The sequence below is a fragment of the Vulpes vulpes genome, chromosome 1, assembly GCF_048418805.1.
Source record: "Vulpes vulpes isolate BD-2025 chromosome 1, VulVul3, whole genome shotgun sequence".
Classification (NCBI taxonomy): domain Eukaryota; kingdom Metazoa; phylum Chordata; class Mammalia; order Carnivora; family Canidae; genus Vulpes; species Vulpes vulpes.
In genome coordinates, this window is record NC_132780.1 from 23896507 (window position 1) to 23902426 (window position 5920).

A 5920-nucleotide genomic window follows, 5' to 3' on the forward strand; every position below is an offset into this window, starting at 1 on the left:
GTGTCGGGCTCCCTGCATGGAGCCTGCTTCTCCCTCTGCCTCTCTCTCCTCTCTGTGTATTCTCATGAACAAATAAATAAAATCTTAAAAAAAAAAATTAAAGATTTTATTTATTCACTTGAGAGAGCGTAAGCAGGGGGAGGGGCAGAGAAAGAGGAGCAGCAGTCTCCCAGCTGAGCAGGGAGCTCACTATGGGGCTTATCCCAGGACCCTAAGATAACAACCTGAGCTAAAGGCAGACGCTGAACCGAATGAGCCACCCAGGTTCCCCAGTGCTTTCTGATTATTGTAAAACTTGTTTTAAAATCATATTCTCCACTTATTTTTTTTTATAAATTTTTTTTTATATTTTTATTTATTTATGATACGCACACAGTGAGAGAGAGAGGCAGAGACACAGGCAGAGGGAGAAGCAGGCTCCATGCACCGGGAGCCCGACGTGGGATTGGATCCCGGGTCTCCAGGATCGCGTCCTGGGCCAAAGGCAGACGGCTAAACCGCTGCGCCACCCAGGGATCCCTCTCCACTTATTTCTTAAGTATAATATAACATTAAAAAATTGTAGATAATATACTTCTAAGAAGAAACAAAAAAATCTTGTAAGTTCTATGTAAGCACACTAAAAATTCATTAATAACCTGAAAAAGTAAATCTCATTGTAGGTAAGAATTCTTACCCACACTCACAGGACAGAAAACACTTCTGTTGAGATAACCTCATTTCTTTTAGGAGAACAAATAAAACCTAAAAAGAATTTAAAGCTAAAAAGATGAAGACTTCTATAGGCAAGTAATTGCCAGCTCATTCCAATTTTCTCTTTTATCCCTTTTATTGCTTACTCATGCTTTTTACAAGAGACAAGCTGTATACATTCTGGATTTAGTCCCAGTGAGAGAAGTCTTATAGTGGCTTTTTAGAGTCTTAATAACCATTGCAGAAACACTTTATCAATCTGGGGCTTAATTATATAGTGAGCATCCTACAGCCCATTCCTCCTCAAAGCCTATTTATTCTTACATAATAATTCTAATAAGGTTGGTGACCAGGTTTCTAAGCCAACATCAGATTAAAAGGGGACAATACTGCTAATAAGAAAATAACAGAGAAGCTAGAGAATCTTAAAAACTCAAGAACTTAACAGTCCAGGAACAAAGGGACCTATATACTTAAATTCTGAAAACATCAAAACCTAAGCACAGTAACTGATCCATGCCATCCAAAAAAAGCCTTTTAAATATATAACATTTTTAATTTTTAAGCTTTTTTTTTTTTTAAACCAGCAGTGTCTCTCCTTTTCTTTCATTTATTTTTGAGATGTGACGCTGTCTTTTGGTTTATATTAGGAAAAAAAAATAAGAAAAGAACATGGGGGCCATTTAATGAATCCAGGCATCCATTTCTGACTAAGTGTGTCATTAACTGGTATTAAATAGAAGTTGAACGGCATTTTGGATCTTCAGATCTTGTTACAATGTCTGGCCTTTCATGGATGGAAAGGGTACTGGTCTGTGCACTTAATGATTTATGAGGGGTCCACCTGAAACTGAAGGAGCTTCATCTGAAGATTATAACATCTTTGGGAACCAACACATTTCTGTCACTTCTCACTCGTCAAGGCCAGTTCTATGGGTACTGACTGCAGCAGACTCACCAGAACCACCTTGGACTGAGAAGTAAGAAGCTGCATTTTAACAAGATTCTAGAGGGTTAGCATGCACATTAAAGTTTGTAAGTCATACTCTTGAACTGTTCTGTTATTCAGGATAATGTACCTGAAATTAATTAATTAATTAATTAGTTTTCGAGAAAATGAGATTTAAGCTTTGGGTGAAGATGGCTCATAAATTTTACAAACTTCCTAGGGAGCTTCTATTCCCCAAAGTTTTTTTTTTTTTTTTTAAAGTTTTATTTATTTATTCATGAGAGACACACAGAGAAGAAAGGCAGAGAAAGAGGCAGGCTCCATGCAGAGAGCCCGATACGGGACTCGATCCCAGGACCCCAGGATCACACGCCAGGCCGAAGACAGGCACTCAACTGAACCACCCAGGCATCCCTATTCCACAAAGTATTAAGGATCACTGCATTATTATGCCAAACACAAACTCAACATAATGGCACAGAAGACCATGTATCAGTGACCGGGCTATGGCGGCTGCTGAGGAGAAACAGCCCCCATGCATAAATCACAGGATTGCTCTGGCCCTTCACATCCACTGGAGAGCTGTACCTGCAAACAGCATCCAGTATCCACAGGGCATGGGGTGTGGGGAGCAGGAGGGAGATTAGTAACCAGGTTGTGCTAAGGGTAGCAGTCTCCTCTTACCACAATCCTCACCCGCCAATCTTCTGTATTCCAGACTCTCCCAGATCTCCCTAGTGTCAACCTTCTACTTAGAAATTTCTAGATACCCTCCTTGACTTTTACTTGTGTTTATGTCAATAGATCTTAAAAATGCATACAAAAATATCTTTAAAATAAATATCCATGGGGTGCCTTGGGTGGCTCAGTCAGTTAAGCACCTGACTCTTGATTTCAGCTCAGGTAATGATCTCAGGGTCTGAGATCATGCCCTTCAGCGGGCTCCATGCTGGGCATGGAGCCTCCATAAGATTCTCTCTCTCCCTCTCCCTGTTTCTCCCCTGCGTTCTCATCTTCTAAAAACATAACAAGATACAATACAAATTTAAGCTCTTCCTTGCCACAATTGCTCCCGTGTGCACTAGCAGTTCCACTATTCCTTCCCATTACCTGAAATCTGAGTCCCCCTAATAGTACCAGATAATTTCCACATCCAATTGATCACCAAGGTCATGTCAATCTGACCTCTAATTCTATTTCTGTTTTCTCTTCTTCCCAGGTCTTCATAATATGTCACATTAAGTCAAACTGAACCCCAGAGGCAGGTCTATCTCTAGCCTTTTCTCAGCGTAGTCATATCCTTTTAACTATACCCTGCAGATATACTTACACAAATGTATAAAAATATGCACAAAGATATTAACTGAAGCATTGCTCCTACAGATAAATATGTGAAAACAACTTAAACATCCATGAATAAGTACAAGAAGAGACTTAAAACATAAATATGTAAATAACATCTATGTTTAAGTAATTTTGTATTTGAATTTAGAAGGCTACACCTACCAAACTACTATGGGAGTGGAGTAAGGCATCAAAAAACGGGTCTTTACTTATTACCTCATACCACTCTTCTTTTTTTTTTTTTTTTGGTATATATTCGCTTTATTACAAAACTTTTAAAATAAAGAGAAAAGTAAATACGGTATACCTGACATACCACCTTCCTAATGGAGCTCTGAAAGTATCATTTTCGTATTAAAAAAAATTCAGTCACTCCTCTCTCCCCAAAAATATGCACACTTTTCCTCCTGACTTTTCCTCTTACAAAACTCCAGCTCTAGGTACATCTGTCTTGGACGCGGCTGGGAAACAAAACCCCTTTCGTTATCTGCTCTCCTGCATCTGGACCTCTCTCCACGCACTTCAGCGCCACCTTGCTGAAATATCGCTGAAAGGATGCTCGCTCCTCCTCAGAATAGCCCTCCCTGAGTCTGTTTCTCTTACACACTGTGGTCTGCTCCACACTCTCCAGCTGCAAGCCCGGTGCCCGCAGAAGCGCCTGCAGAAGCACGTGTACCGTCAGGGTTCAGTGTTTGTCTGAAGGAATCGCTGGGCCAGCGCCCTTATTTCCATCAGCCATACTGACTCTTGATTTCAGTTCACGTCATGATCTCGAGATGGTGAGGTCAGGCTCCCCGCTTATGCGGAGCCTGCTTTAGACTCTCTTCATCTCCACCCCCGCGTCCCTTCCCCGGTCGTTGGGACTCTCTCAAATAAATAAATCTTAAAAAACAAAATCAAATTCCAAAGCCAATGCTGGAAGGGTTGTGCCGGGAGGAGCCCATGAAGTGGACTAAACTGAAAAGGCAGGTGGGAGGAGTACCACCACTCGTTCCCGCAAGCCACTTCGCCCGGCCTCTCAACGTAGCAAACTACCACATCTGATTCTCGCAGCCAGCCAACCACCCGGCAGGCGCGGCGGGGCGGCGGTGCTGAAGGGGCCCGCGGGCAGGCCAGGGGGAGTGACCTGGGGCGACCCCGCGGGCAGGGCACGGGGTTGGAGTACGTGGGGCGACGCCGCGGAGAGGGCCGGGTGACCTGGGGGCGTCTCCGCGGGCAGGGGTACCGAAGAGGACCGCGGGCAGGGCGTAGGTACCTGAAGGGCCCGGGTGCGGGCGCGCCAAGAAAGAACCGCGTGCACGCCGCGTCGGGCGTCCAGAGGTGATGCAACGCTCTGACAGCGCCCGGCAGGGAGGAGAGGCTGGTCTGCGCCGGCCAACCAGCGTGCGCCGCCCGCCACCCATCAACAAGCCGAATGCCGATTGGTTGTACGGGCCCCGGCCACGCCCACCCTGACGCGCGGCGGCACGCTCTGGGAAGGCGGCCGTGCGCTCCGGCGGAACGGCTGTGGGCGGTGTCGGGCTCGGGGCTGGGGACTGTGCGTATTCAGGCATGGTAATCGGGCGGCTGTGCCGTGCAGCCCCGACCTGCGTGACCACTGAAGGGTTCAGGGTTGCGGGGCCACCTGCGACGGGCCACTGGTACTGCGGGGAGGGGGCACCTGCGGGCGGGTTACCGGCACAGCCCTGGAGGGGCCCCGCAGCCCTCCGGAGTCCCTTCGTCCTCCTGTACAGCCATGGTTCACGAGCCTCACGCACACAGTAACACAATAGAAGGGAAGGAAATGCTTGTTGACCAGGTTTAGTTATCCCTGTCTTAACATTTCCTGTGATGAAAATATGTATTTGCTGCTTTATCGATCTGCTCGTTTAGTTTATTGTCAGTGCCATGGGTCTGCTGGCACCTGGATCTGCTAGTTCAAAACCAAAGGGAAGCTGGAGCGGAAGGGCAGCGGGCTTCAGGCTTTGGCACCAGAGACTGAAGGAGAGGGGAGGCCTTACAAATGCAGAGCAATCCTGCAGCAGCTTCCTGCATCCCTGGGCGAGTCTGTGCAAGCATTTGTTCACAGTCCCACTCCAGGATGAGAGTTGGGGTCTCGTGGCCTTGCTCAAGGGGGAAACTAACTAGTCAGGAACTCAGCTGGGCACCTACATCTACTAGTGTTTCTTCAGCTTATTAACCAGAAGGACTCCACTCTGTGTTGTTCATTTTTATCATCTGTCCAGCCATTCCAGATTAGAGCAGGAGAGATGCCTTGAGGAGAAAAGGTGGGGATGACAGTTCTGATAATTTAAAAGTTGGATTGAGAAACAACTTTATGGCACTGTTGAAAAGTGATAAGGCTAAATCCAGAAGTTGAGCGAGTGTGTGTGTGTGTGTGGAGATTCTAGGAAAAAAGTTAAATGTGGTCAAAATCCACAACTCAGATCAGAGTTGAATCTCAATTGTTAGAGTAGGAAGTCAATAGGTAATGGGGTACCTGGGTGATGGGCATTAAGGAGAGCACATGATGTTATGAGTGCTGGCTGTTATATGCAAGTGTTGCTTGTCTGAAATGTCTTGCATTTCAGTTAGTTGTTCATCAGGACACAAGTACAGAACTCAGGCTGATTTGTATTCAACTTCTTTAAGAAAAAAGGCAAAATGGAGGTAAAGTATATTCTATACAATCAGAAATAAGTATGTCAAGTAGTCTATAATTCACACAAAGCTGAACGTGGCAAACAAAAGTGCTCTTACTCATACATTTAAGAAGACTTTATGTAAAACCTGTGTTAGAAGATACCCAGTAGTTACTGAGGACAGCATGGAGATGATATATAAAAAATATTTTGGGGGATTATCTTATGCTTTGTTGAAAAAAAATTCAGGTTATTTTTTGAAAAATTACTTAGGAAGAGATACAAAGGAAATCTACAGAAAAAGACAATGATA

At 44.9% G+C, this 5920-nt stretch overlaps 1 protein-coding gene and 1 non-coding gene across 4 annotated transcripts in view; both read right to left on the reverse strand.

Annotated features, from left to right (window-relative positions):
• Positions 1-4403, reverse strand: part of IARS1 (isoleucyl-tRNA synthetase 1) — a 68761-nt gene extending 64358 nt beyond the window's left edge. For 2 of the 3 annotated variants that reach the window (XR_012001945.1, XM_072760520.1), the window contains exon 1: positions 4242-4374. The gene's annotated coding sequence lies outside the window, so the exon portion shown is untranslated. Of the gene's footprint in view, positions 1-4241 lie in introns of all 3 variants that reach the window. The other variant, XM_025984486.2, reaches the window with a different exon arrangement.
• LOC112908879 (small nucleolar RNA SNORA84) lies at positions 2128-2259 on the reverse strand. Its single transcript, XR_003233000.1, has one exon. It is a non-coding gene; the product is annotated as a small nucleolar RNA SNORA84 (small nucleolar RNA).
• Positions 4404-5920: the final 1517 nt, after the last annotated feature.